General features: G+C 21.9%; 1 protein-coding gene across 1 annotated transcript in view; it reads left to right on the top strand.

The window, feature by feature from the left end:
* The window catches only part of LOC122511423 (phosphoinositide 3-kinase adapter protein 1), a 53,521-nt gene that overhangs the window by 27,204 nt on the left and 12,328 nt on the right, over window positions 1-13,989 (top strand). The window lies entirely within an intron of this gene.

The raw sequence follows: 13,989 nt of genomic DNA, 5'->3' as shown, positions 1-13,989 counted from the left end.
TTGCAATAATTTATAACATTACAGAATATTTTATAATTTTTCAAAATATATCCGCAAGAATAAAGTGAAAGATAGCATCGGACATGTTTCTAAACCCATGTAACATAAACGTTTTGCTAATTTTCTTGTACCAACTTCTCTAGACCTAGAAATAGTATTGAAGTTTTATAATTTGAAAACCCAATGACACATTGCAAAAACTAAGACGGTTAAAAGAGTGACTTAGACTTAGTGTCTTTGACGGTAACTTGTGACTAGGAGTAATAGAAATCTTCAAACGGTTAGGACACGATGAAGATCATGAATTGTGTCTTATGGATCATTAACATTTTAATCGGGATAAGTATACTTGGATCCTCTTCAAACATTAGTTACTATAACGGATTAATTAAGTATCTAAAGAAACAATCCAAACTGCATCAGGTATTCTTCATTCTTGACAGTGAATACAATAACACGGATCTTGAATTTAATTATCTGGTAAAATCAGTCACAGAAGAGTTTCCATCATTGAGTATCGACTTCAATCACATAAGAACTAATCTCAATGTGAATTATTTACCAACTCTGAAACAACCCGGTAGAACAACATTGTTTGTTCTGCAAAATATTGGAAATGAAACAAGTTTTCAACTAGTAGATGCTATATTTCGTATAAATCTGTTGACGCAAAATACAAAACAACCAAAACTTTTGTTCTTGTTCCCTTACATTCTGAATGAAAAACATCAAAAAATATTTTTAGATTCTTGCTGGAACAATAATTTTTTGGATGTGACAATTTTGGCACACGAACGTCAACGAAATGCGTTGCTTGAAAAACCCGAGAAAAAATTACCAGTGCTGATGCAAATGAATCCCTTCAAAAGGAAGTATTTTGCTCGTCCAGTGACGTCGAAAAGTCGATGGTTTCCGAATAAATTGATCAATTTACATGGACACCCTATGAAGATTCTGTTTGCTGTGAGTAATAAAACTGACAAACATTGGAAAGGAGAAACAAGATTTGTTCAACTTTTGGCACAAGCGATGAACTTTTCACCCCGCATTGTTGAAATTCTAAACCTAGAGTCAACTCGTTTTAGGGAAGTATTAGAAAAGCAGAGGGCGGAAATGTGGTTAAATCATTTTATTCGTTATAAGCCCATCAATAAAGATGTTATAAATACCCACTTTTTTAGACAAGAAAGTGTTCAAGCTGTAATTCCAAAGTCAACAAAACATTTCAAAGTCCTAGTTGTTTCGGAACAATTTTTGTATATACTTCTGGGAACCATTGCTTCAATTTGCATACTTAGAATGGCAACTTACATGTTAAGATTTAAGCAAAATGTTTGGGAAACTTTGAACATCAGCCGAGTGTTTATGGGAACATCCGTAGTTCACGAACCAACAAATTTATTAGAAAGAATGGCCTTTGGCTCAATGGTAATTGGTTGCATAGCTTACACAGGCTACTTCTACTCCGCTATTCTGGACCTTTCTCTAAAAGCCGATTCGAAAATATCAACTCTTGAAGAACTGGCTTCATCCTCTTTGATCCCAATGATACATCCGGTCTTGAAGAATTCAATGCTAAATAGTTTTTCACCTATCATCAGAAAAATGGCAATGAAGGCAATTAATCCCCCCGGAGAAAAAACAGATCGTGACTGTATGGACTATTTGGTTCAATATCGAAACGTAACTTGCATGATTCGCAATGCTCAGAATGTGGTTAATGAATATTGTTCTTTTTACGGACAAATAAATCTGAAAGTTTTAACAGAACCAGTTGACTATGCAACAAGAAGATTTTTTCTAAAATATTATTCTCCGTATATTGATCGCTTTAACGAAATAATCCTCAGAGCCATGGAATTTGGACTGCTAATCAAATTTTTGTTGTATGATGTCTTTACCAGCTGTGTTTCATCACTAGAAGCGGTTGAGAAAGACAAAATTTTGCTAATATCGTTGTACGTTCTTTCCACTGGTTATTGTTTGGCAATAATTGTTTTTCTTCTTGAATTTGTCATAAATGTGTGGGGTAAAAAGTTTGCACACCTCTACAGATGTTTTATCTATCGTCATTAAATAATACGAATTAGAGTTTTTACAATAATAATTTTTTATTGTAAATTTTTTGATTTTTCCATAATTTCGAAATGTAAATGTATAAAATTTTCATTTAAAAAAAATGTGCTTATTAGGTTCTTTTATTTGAATATGTATACGCCTCCGTAATTCATCGTCTAACTAACATAAACCAATAAATCTGACATTAAATTTTAAGAATTCAAAATAACGGATCTGATATAGCTAAATTATAAAAAATCTATAGAAGTAGTTTCGAATTTTTTTTCATGGGTTTCAAGGTTTTTTATCACGATTTTGAAACTATATTCGTAATCAGCGACTCCAGAAACTCCCGAGTAACAAGTCTCTTGCGAAATCGTTTAATATTTTAAAATTCATCCGCCATATTTGATCCGCCATTTTGAATTTTTAAAGTCTGAAGTTATATTCGTAATCAGCGACCCCGAAAAACCCCGAGTAATATGTTTCATTTGATTTAGTTTATTTACTCATTGGAACTTTTATTTAGGTTTTACAGCAGTCTAAAGGTTAAGTTAATATTTATTTAACAATATTATAAACAATTTATTTAAACAAATTAAAATGCATGGAACAAAGTGCTAGAAAAAATCTTTTTCAACAGTTGTTTTTTTACAATCAGAATGAATATTCAAATTACAAAAATTTATTCAAAATTATTTAACAATATTTAAAAACAATTTGACAACTATGAAGTACAATAGTAGAAAAATATAAATTTTAATTATAATATTGTTCTATTGTATTCAAAGTGTTTGTTGAAGGTATAAAATTTTATTTAACATTATTTAGCAATATTTAAAAATGTTATAAACAATTTTCATATTTTTTTATTTTTTATTTTTTTTCTACCATTTTGGTCCATAGTTTTTAATTTGTTAAAATAAATTGTTAAATAAAATCAGAAAACAATATTTTTTATTGTAAATATTTAGTATTATATTATTGAACTGAAGCATTTATGTTCGAAAAAGTCAACGGTGACCCGAAGGGCACAACTGTTGGACACGGATGCCTATTAACAGGCGTTTAATGAAATCTTTTCTTATACTTTTTTTTAAATTCAAATAATACTTTCTCATAAATAGTAAATATTTTCAAAACTAACATTTTCTTATAATATAATATTTTATATAATAATTTTTAAAAAATAAAAAAAAAGTAATTAATTATGAAATAATATAATAACAAATTTAGTCTAATTATTATAAACAAAACGAAATAATTGACAATCGAAAAAAATTACAATCATAGAAAAATGCTTTTTATATTATTATAACTCTATATATTAACAGAAGATCACTTATCAAAATTTATTACTACAAACAAAAATAATCTATGAAAATTAGAAAGAAAAGTCAAGATTTTTTTTACTCTTCTATTCATGTCATTCGGATACTAAATATTAATGATTGTAATTTATATTATATTTTTATAAATAGATTAAAGGAGTTGAAATCGAATTTTCATATGTCTAGAACTATTTTTTTTTCTTAGAAATAATTTTTATTCTAATATAATCCTCCGTTCATAAGGTTATCATGACTTCTTTAGTTATAAGTTATCGTCGCACCCACACAATACATATATATGTTTTCTTTTACTCTATATAGAAATAAATTCCACATCGTTAATAAAATTACGAATTTTTATAATCATACCATGTAGGCAATTAGAGGAGACGAAATTGTATTTTAATCATACAAATTTTTTCCATAATTACTCAAAGTATATTATAAATATCGTGTTTTGAGTTTGGTGTTTTTCACTACGACCCCATTCTTTCCAAATAATTTACTTCTTATTTTTATTCAATTTCTTAATAATAATTGAATACAATTTTCTAATCTTGTGTATAAAAAATTGTTTTAATAAATTAAAATTGTAAACGAAATTTTAATTTCAATGTGAATTATATATACTTTGGTATTTATTAAAATATTATTAAACTTACTATGTATTTAAAAATTATAGTTGTAAAATTTTAATTGTAATAAGTCAAGTTATTTAATTTAATAATTAAAGATCTATTTTACTTTATATCTCAATTTCTTATTTCTAACCTAACCATATTTTTCCAATCTTAGATTTAATAATTGTAAGTTTAAAATGTTGATAAAAAAAATTTAAAACTTGTATTTGCAAGTACGCATCGTTAGCTTAGTGGTTAGAGTGTTAGTCTACAAGTCCGTAGGTCGAAGGTTCGATTCCCCTCGTGGGCAATTTTATTCTTGTTTGTTATTTCTAAATTTTAATTGTACCAAAACTTAAAATCGAATTTGACTTGGAAAACTAGAGTATTTTTTAATATTTCTCTACTGGTAAAGCGAACTTGAATATTAAACTATAAATACTTGAATGTCACCTTCAAAAAAGGGAAAACTATCAATAAGTATAGTATTCAATATACGGCTAGAAATGATCTTTATCTCTATGCAAATATTTTTATCCAATAACTATATGTTCTATAAGAGGCTTAGTATCTTTAGAAAGATAAGACACCTAAAACATAATCTTTGGAGTCTCAAATAGTTTTCTCCATCCTTAACAAAAAAAATTCATGTATATTTACAATTTAAAGTTTTTATAATTATTAATTACTAGCAACAATTCGCGCGCAGCTAACTTCTCACCCACTTTTTTTAAAAAATAAAATTAGCAATTTTAAAAATAATTGAACGTAAAAATTTTTATTTCAAATTTTTTTTTATAAAAATAAAACATGAATAATATGTATAATGAATTTAATTAGAAATTTTAATGAACTTACATTTTTGAAAAATTTTATTATAATTCAAAATCTTCTAAAATTAGTTAAATTGGTCAATATATATTTATTTAATTATTAAAAATAATGGATTTATAGAAGACCTTTTTAAAAACTATTAAAAATAATGGAATTATAAAAGAATTTTAGTTAAAAACACTAAAAAATAATTGAATCCCAATTATTATTTTTATAAATAAAAAAATTCTTCAAAATTCAATTATTTTCAAAATTTTAATAAAATTGTATCCAAATATTTAATTATTTTCATAAACAATAAAAATTTCACAGGAATTCATTAACTTATAAATTTTTTATAAATTTCTTCTGAATAAATAATTTATTTTCAGAAATAAGAACACTTATTGCAGAAATTCAATTATTTTTAATAAAATTTTAATCGAATCCCACGAAAAATGTATAATTATTCTTAAAAAGTAGTCAAAAAAATTTAATTGTTTAAAAATTTGTTGATAAAATTACAGAAGAATGTTAGTTAAAAACAACTAAAAATAATTGAATTTTTGAGAAGTTACAAATGATTCAATTATTTTATTTAGAAATTAAATTATTTTCAAAAAGATTCTTCGCGTAAATTCAATTAAGTTTAAAAATTTTTTTAAATTCTCGAAAAAAATCCAATTATCTTTATAAATAAAAAATTTTTTTTTTATAAATTTCTTCTGAATAATTAAATTATTTTCAGAAATAATAAAACTTATGGCAGAATTTGAAGAATTTTAATTCTTACGGAAATATAATAATAACTAAATATTTAAAAAAGAAATTATTGTTTTCGAATAATTGTACAATTAAAGATATTCGTAGATTTATTTAACAGAACATTTTTTTCAATAACATTTTTTCCTTTATTTTCTAAAAATTCAAAAACTTTCAGTTTCATTTTCAATTAAATTTTCTAATTGACAAATAGAATTTATAAACATTTTTTTTCCTTTGTTTTTAAAAAAACTTTGAATTTTATTGAAACAATTAAAATTAAGAAATAGAATTGATGCAAATTATTTTCTTATGAAAATTGAGAATTTTCTATAAAAATATTAAGAAACGGGAATATCTAATATTTTTCTTTCCAAAAGAAAAAAAATGAGTTTGTAAACAATATTGTTATCAAGAAATAAAAATTATGCATAAAATGGGTATATTTCCTACTTCTTAATTAAAAATTTTTAACAATTAACAATTTTCTAGTATTTTTATAAATAAAAAGGAGAATAATTTTCCTAATAATTTAGATCAGTCAAACAAAATTTGTTATAGAAAAAAGCATATAACAAACAAAATGAGTATATTTTTTATTTGTTAATCATAATTTTTTTTTAATTTTCTAATTTGTAATATTATTTTATTATAAATCATGAAAAAATACTTGCATATTTTCGATTTGTCAAACAATATTTTTTTAAAGGAAAAAAACAAAAGCATACACAGAAACTAACTTCAAACTGCGGACAGAATGAATGAAAGAATATGAGGATTAACATATAGTTAATTAATTAATTAATTAATTATTATTATTATAGTTTAAAAAATATAAAAAGAAAAATTGGAAATTTTATTCTTCTGTTATAATTAAACTTTAAAATTCTCGATACCTCTGAAATGAAACCCTTGTTTCTGAATCCGCCGTTGGAAAAAAGAAAGGAAAAGAAAATGTTGATAAATAAAATGAGGTTTTTGACCGACGACGACGACGACGCACGGATGTTACAGTTGATAAGTGTACTCCTCAGTTAGAAGTTCCTCCATAGAATTTCGATTCTCCTAAATATATATATGAACAAATATATGTGTATATAAGTGAATGAAGTCCCTGTTGCTTTGACCATGGCCATGAGAATCTTTCTCCTCATCCACTCTTTCGCGAAAGAAAAAGACTAATAAGTAAAAAAGAACACTTAAGTAGAGATCGTTTGCCTCAAGTTTTGCCCTGTTATTGAGCTTTTATTTTCAATCTTCAAAGACAAAAGCAGGCGAGCAATATTTTAATTTTAAGAAAGAAGCATTTTTCAAAATAATATATTATTAATTCATTTTGTCAGCATAAATAAATTACATTTAAAAAGAATGATTTTAGACTCAAATATTTTTAGAGTCATCTTTCTTATTTACAATTATTGCAAACTTACCGCAATATTGTTGAAAGATTTACAATATTTTCATAAATAGATGAACTTCAAATGGTTTTAATTTTAAATTTTATAAAATTTAAATTTTCAATGAATTTAATTAGAAATTTTAAAAATGTAACATGGATTTATGAAAAATTTTAATAATTCAACTTCTTCTGAAATTAATTTAATTTTTTAATATATATTTAATTAATTGAGGGGCTGGATGCAATAAGGGGATACGTGCCATGTTAAGTGAATGGCGCGTAACCCCTTGTAGCATCTAGTCCCTCAATTATTAAAAATAATGGATTTATAAAAGAATTTTAGGTAAAAACACTTAAAAAATTTGAACTTTAAAGAAAGTAACAAATGATAACAGAAATTCAATTATTTTCAAAAATAATAAAATTCTTTGCAAAAAATTCAATTATTATGTACTCTCTAAATCTGAATATGTGAAATTTCACTTATTGTACGTTATAAGTCGTCCTCTCGATCAATAAGTGCATATACACTTATAAATAAGTGAATTTTTCACTTATTCTGAGTGAAATTTCACTTATTATAAGTGTATATGCACTTATTGATCGAGAAGACGACTTATAACGTACAAATATGTGAATTTTCACATATTCAGATTTAGAGAGTATGTTCAAAAATTCATTTTAAATTCTCCTCAAAATTTCAATTATTTTTTTGCAATAAAATTCTTTTCTAAAATTCAATTATTTTCAAAAATTTTAATAAAATTCCACGCAAATATTTAATTATTTTCATAAATAATAAAAATTTCACAGAATTTCAATTATTTACCATTTTTTTTGATAAATTTCTTCGCAATAATTCAATTATTTTCATAAATAATAAAACTCATTGCATAATTTCAATTATTTTTAATCCAATTTAAATCGAATCCCTCAAAAAATGTAAATTATTCTTAAAAACTTATGAAAAGAATTTAATTGTTTTAAAATTTGTTCTTAAAATTCTTTATGAGAAATTAATTTTAAGAAACATTCAATTATTCAATTAATTATTTATATTTGTATTAAATAATTGAATTCTCGTAAAATTCTCTAATAAAAATGGATTTAAAAATGAATTTCAGTTAAAATTTTAGATAATTGAATATTATAAAAGCATTAACGCTTGAATTTTGAGTAATAATTGAATTTTGAATATAGGTTTCATATTAAAATGTTTGAAAATTTGAATTTTTCATACTTTTAACTAATAATTCTTGAGAATTAATTTTTTTGAAAAAGTTTAATTAGATTTTTTAAAAATTTTGTCAAGTTTTTATTTTCTATAATATAATATTTATTTGAAGAATTTCCGAATAATTGAAATTTCGTAAAATTGAATAATTGTAAACAAATGGATTTAAAAATTCTCAAAGAACTTTTTTAAAAACTATTAAAAATAATGGAATTAGAGAAGAATTTTAGTTAAAAACACTAAAAATAATTGAATTTTGGAAAAGTTGCAAATGATTGCAGAAATTCAATTATTTAAAAAATTTTTTTTTTAAATTTGACACAAATACTTAATGATTTTCATAAATAATAAAAATTCCATAGGAATTCAATTATTTACAATATTTTTTATAAATTTCTTCACAATAATTTAATTATTTTCATAAATAATAGAACTCATCGCAGAATTTCAATTATTTTTAATACATTTTTATTCGAATTCCTCGAAGAAAAGTGTAATTATTACTGTTAAAAATTTTATTAAAATTCGTCAAAAGAATTTAATTATTTAAAAATTTGTTGATAAAATCCTTTATTAGTATTAAATTTTGAGAAACAATAAATTAACTAAAAATAATGAATTTCTTTGGATAATTTTAATTAAAACATTAGTAAAAATTGAATTTTTGAGAAGTTATACAAATAATTCAATTATTTTATTTAGAAATTAAATTACTTTTAAAAAGATTCTTCTCATAAATTCAATTAAGTTCAAAAATTTTTTTAAATTCTCGTTAAATATTCAATTATCTTCAATAATAAAAAAATTCTTCTCCGAAATTTAATTATTTTCAAAAATTTGAATAAGATTCTTGACAAAATTTCAATACCTACAATTTTAATCAAGTTTTCCAAAATTCAATTTTTTGCAAATTTTTTATAAATTTCTTCGCAATAATTAAATTATTATTTTCACAAATAAAAATTTTCATAGAGATTTAATTATTTTCATAAATAATAAAATTCTTCTTAGAGAATTATGAGAATTGAATTTTAATAAACATTCAATTATTCAATAAATTATTTATTTTTGTATTTAAATAATTAAATTCTCTTAGGATTTTCTATAATAAAAATTGATTTGAAAATAAATTTCACTTAAAATTTGAGATAATAATTGAATTTTAAAAGCATTATTAAATCTTCAGAAATAATTGAATTTTGAAAAGGTTTTGAATTAAAATCTGCGTGAAAATTTGAATTCCACATAGAATTTAACGAAAATTTAATGAGAGCAATTTTGTAAAAGATATTATTCTTTCTAATTCTAAGTAAATAAATAATTGTATATTTTTTTATTATCACTACACATTTTATTTGAAGGAAACATAAAATTCGAATAAAATATATTTCACCCTATATAATTCTGGAAAAAGTGATAAAACGGAAATGTTTGTTTCCAGATCGGATAGACTTTGACATATTCTTTTACCAATGTCTCTTCCTTTTTGGTTCGTTAGTTTGTGTATTTGTATAGGACCATAGAAGGGTCCCTGTGATGTAATTATCTCTAATACAACGATAACAAGTCTATAGAAAAGAAGACCCACCCTGATTTGCTTCATATTTATATATATAGATTTTCCCCTTAAAACTAACTTTTCGAGCGTATCAATTTCTCTTCCGGAAAAATTCCCATTCGTCATTTTACGAATTTTGAAAAAATCAGTTCAGTATTTTTTTGAAATATAATTAATAATTAATAATAAAAATAATAAAAATAATAAAAATAATAAAAATAATAAAAATAATAAAAAAATAATAATAATAATAATAATAATAATAATAATAATAATAGTAATAGTAAGTATAATAATAATAACAATAATAATAATAAATACAAAATTAAAAAAAATTTTTTAATTTTCTCAATTTAAAATTTTATTTCGATTATTTAAAAAATTATTGCTTAAGGGCATTTGAATAATTATGACGTCACACTTTGTGCAAAGCATGTGTTTTAAAGCTGTGACGCCACAATGTTTCAAATGCCCTTAATAATATTTTTTAATATTTTATAATTAATATAAAATATATTTTATAATTAATACTAATTATATATTTAATATCATGCAATAAATAATAAAAATAAATGTAATTTAAAAAAAATAAAAAAAAATAAAGAATTTTGAAGAAGATAAAATACTAACAATTATAGAAATTTCTATACAATTAAATTTATTCTCTGGTGTGATTCATTAGAAAAATTTTTGTTTCTTTTGTTTCTTTTTTGCCAATTTTTCTCATTCGTGACAAATTCGTGGATTTAGGGATTTAACGACTTTAACATGTGTCATCTAAAGGGAGATTATTTAAAGACGATTTATTTCTGGGAAAGCGTCGATTTTTTTTTTTTTTTTAAATTAGGGGTCTCTTAAAAAATGAGATGTTTAATTTTTAACAAGAATTAAGTTTGTCATTTTGAAAATTTTCTAAATTTATTTTATTTATATTTTTAAATTCATTTTTAAATTCATTTTTAAATTCATTTTTAAATTCATTTTTAAATTCATTTTTAAATTCTATCCTGATATAAATTAATCACAACAGTTAGTGTTAGAAAGAATAGAAAAACTTTCTTATTTTGTTTGTTTTTTCATTCATTTCGACGAAATGTTTGGCCATAAGCCATAAAGAAGCAAAAAAAAAAAAAAAATTAAAATTAATTTTACTTTGCAATTTAAAAATTTTTAAATTTATTTTCAGCTTTTTTTTATATGATTGCTTTATATTCATAGCGAAATTTTCGTTTTGCAAAATATAACGCGGTCCATATTGTTTCTGCCATTTTGAATTTTGCAAATCTAACTGCAAAGTCGAATTTTTAAATTAAATGTTAATTAAATGTAAATTAAATATAAAATTAATTACAAAAATCAAATATAAATTAAATATGAAATTAATTACAAAAATCAAGTATAAATTAAATAGGAATTTAAATACAAAAGTCAAACATAAATTATGAAATTAAATGTAAAAATTAAATATGAAAATAAAAATCCAAAAAATTAGCTAAAAAAGAAATTTAATTATTTTTTAAAGAAAAATTATTCTTTTTTGAATAAAAACAAAAATTTCATTTTTTTTTTTTGACATTGAAATTTTGGTCCAGCGATAAGACGCAGTCGCTGAATGGAGAGCGCGTGCGCAGTGATAAAACGCATATTTCAATGCGGGGCGCGTTTTTCTCCAGTCCAGCATAGTTTTTAGTATAATAGTTGAGCGCGACATTGAAACTCAACTTTCCTCGTCGGTTCTTATCGCAGTCACATTAAATTACTATTATTTTCCGAAAAATTAAAAAATAGCCTTGAATTTAATTTACACGTAAACGGAATCATTTTTTTTTACCTTCAAGTGATATGTAGTGTCTTAAAAAAAAAGAAAATTAAATATTCATTAAAATTTCTTCATGCAAATATGCATTAATATTTTTTTTACATTTAAATTGTGTAATTATTTCTATATGTAATAATTTACATTCAATTAATTAAATTTTCGGTTTTTTTTGCGAGTTCATCTTCGCGAGTGATTACAATGAAAATAGCAAAAAAATTATGTGTAAAAATGTGACGAGAAAAATTATTTGAATAAAAAAAAAAATTGTAATGTGATTTTCGCATTTTTTCGTAATAAGAGTTTTAAGCGAAAAATAAATTCTTTTTTAACTTGGGAAAAATGAAGATTAAAGAAGAAAGTAATTATATTAAACGAAGTCTCAGTTATTTTGGTAATGTAACATTATTGAAAATTAATATAATTATATTAACAATTGATATTTTTTTTTACCATTTTAGGAAATTGTACATATTTCTAAATTAACTGCATTTTAACTAAATTTTTATTTCAACTTAAACTATTTATTCTACATTTTTAATGTTATTTATAACATTAAAAATGTCTTTTTCTTTTTATTATTATTATTTATTATTATTATTATTATTATTATTATTATTATTATTATTATTATTATTATTATTATTATTATTATTATTATTATTATTATTATTATTATTATTATTATTATTATTATTGTTATTATAATTATTATAATATTAGTATTTATTTATTCTTTTTATATACATATTATAATATATATTACATATAATAATTATAACATATAATAAAAAATAATATAAACATAATATCAATTTTTCTAAAGTTTTGATAGCGTTCAATGAACGCAATTTTTTTTGTGTTAAAATATTTTTAAAAATATTATTTAATCTAAGAAAGTAATTAAAATTTAACATTTAATGTCTAGCTAAGAAAATTAATGTTTCAAATGAAAAAAATTTCAAATTTTTGTTATTTAAAATTTAATTTATTATTTTAATTAAGGAAGATTTCGACTAATTTATTATTATTATTTATTATTTAAATATATTATTTATTATTATTTATATTTTTTAAATTATAATTATTTCATTTTTCCATACTTTATTATTATTTTTTTTTTATTATTATTTGGTCTTTGTGACTGTAGGATTTATAAATAAATATTAAATAAATAAAGAAAATAAACATTTTCATAAATAATGAGAAGGTTTTGTTTCTTTAAATATATTCATTTATTTTAGTTATTAACATTAAAATTAGATAAAAAAATATTTTTAAATAATAATATTTTAAAACAAAATAATTTTTGTATAAAAAAATAGAAAGGAAGTAAACAAGAATTATTTTGTCGTTCAAGTGAACGTTTGAAACTAGAATTTATTTTTTATTTTAATATTTTATTATTTATTTTCTAAAATTCATTTAATTTTTCTAAATTTATTAAATTTATTTATTAATAAATTAATAGATTATATTAACATTCTATTAATTGTTATTAAATAAATTTATTAAACAATATGGCAATATTAAATGTTCAAGACGATTGTAATTGTAGGAGAAAAAAAAATTTCCCCTTTGGGTGCTCAACCAATTAATTGTCATTTAAGGAAGATTAAATTAGAAACAGACAGTTTCATCTAATTCAAATTAGTTTGATGGTTAAATTATTTTTGGACCTTATTTTTATACTCTTCGCTCTTTTTTGTCCGGAAACGAAGTCTGCAAAAGTGTCTACGGTCTATTGCTGGGCATATAAAATCTGGTCAATTTCTCTCCCTCGTTTAATTTTATACCTATTAATGTTAAAAATATAATTAGAGGTTAAAAACAATTTTTGCAAATAAATAAATAAATAAAAAATAAATATAAATAAAAAAATAAATAAAAATAAAAAAACTAAATAAAAAAAAAAAAAAATAAGAGAAAAAAATAATAAAATAAATATTCTAATGAATGATGGATTTTCTTCTCTTTATTGAATTGGGCGGAGTGAGAATATTATTTTACAATTCCATTCGGGTTTCGCATTATAATAAAATTGTGGTCATCGCCTAATTTGAGGGCGCAACATAAAACAATGGTTTGAATAATATGTGAACTGATGTGAGGGAGGGGGGTGGGGGGTTTCTTGTCAGCAATTCCTTCAGTCAGTGGTTAGCTATGAAACAAGCATTTGACACGAGTGATGAAAAATTTTTTTCTTGATCTTTGAGAAAAAAATTTATTATTAAATAATTACTATAATGTTAAATAATTACAATAAATAATTGTCGAGCACAAAAAAATATTAAATTACAAAAAAAACTTTTACAAAGAAAAATTAAAAATATTTAAAAAAAATTTTTAATATACAAACAAAATTATTTTTTTTTTAAATTTTAAGATTATCGTTTAT

Source organism: Leptopilina heterotoma, unplaced genomic scaffold (assembly GCF_015476425.1).
Source record: "Leptopilina heterotoma isolate Lh14 unplaced genomic scaffold, ASM1547642v1 Lhet_82, whole genome shotgun sequence".
Lineage (NCBI taxonomy): Eukaryota > Metazoa > Arthropoda > Insecta > Hymenoptera > Figitidae > Leptopilina > Leptopilina heterotoma.
The sequence above is the reverse complement of the archived record's forward strand: the minus strand, read 5'-3'. Positions and strand labels throughout refer to the sequence as shown.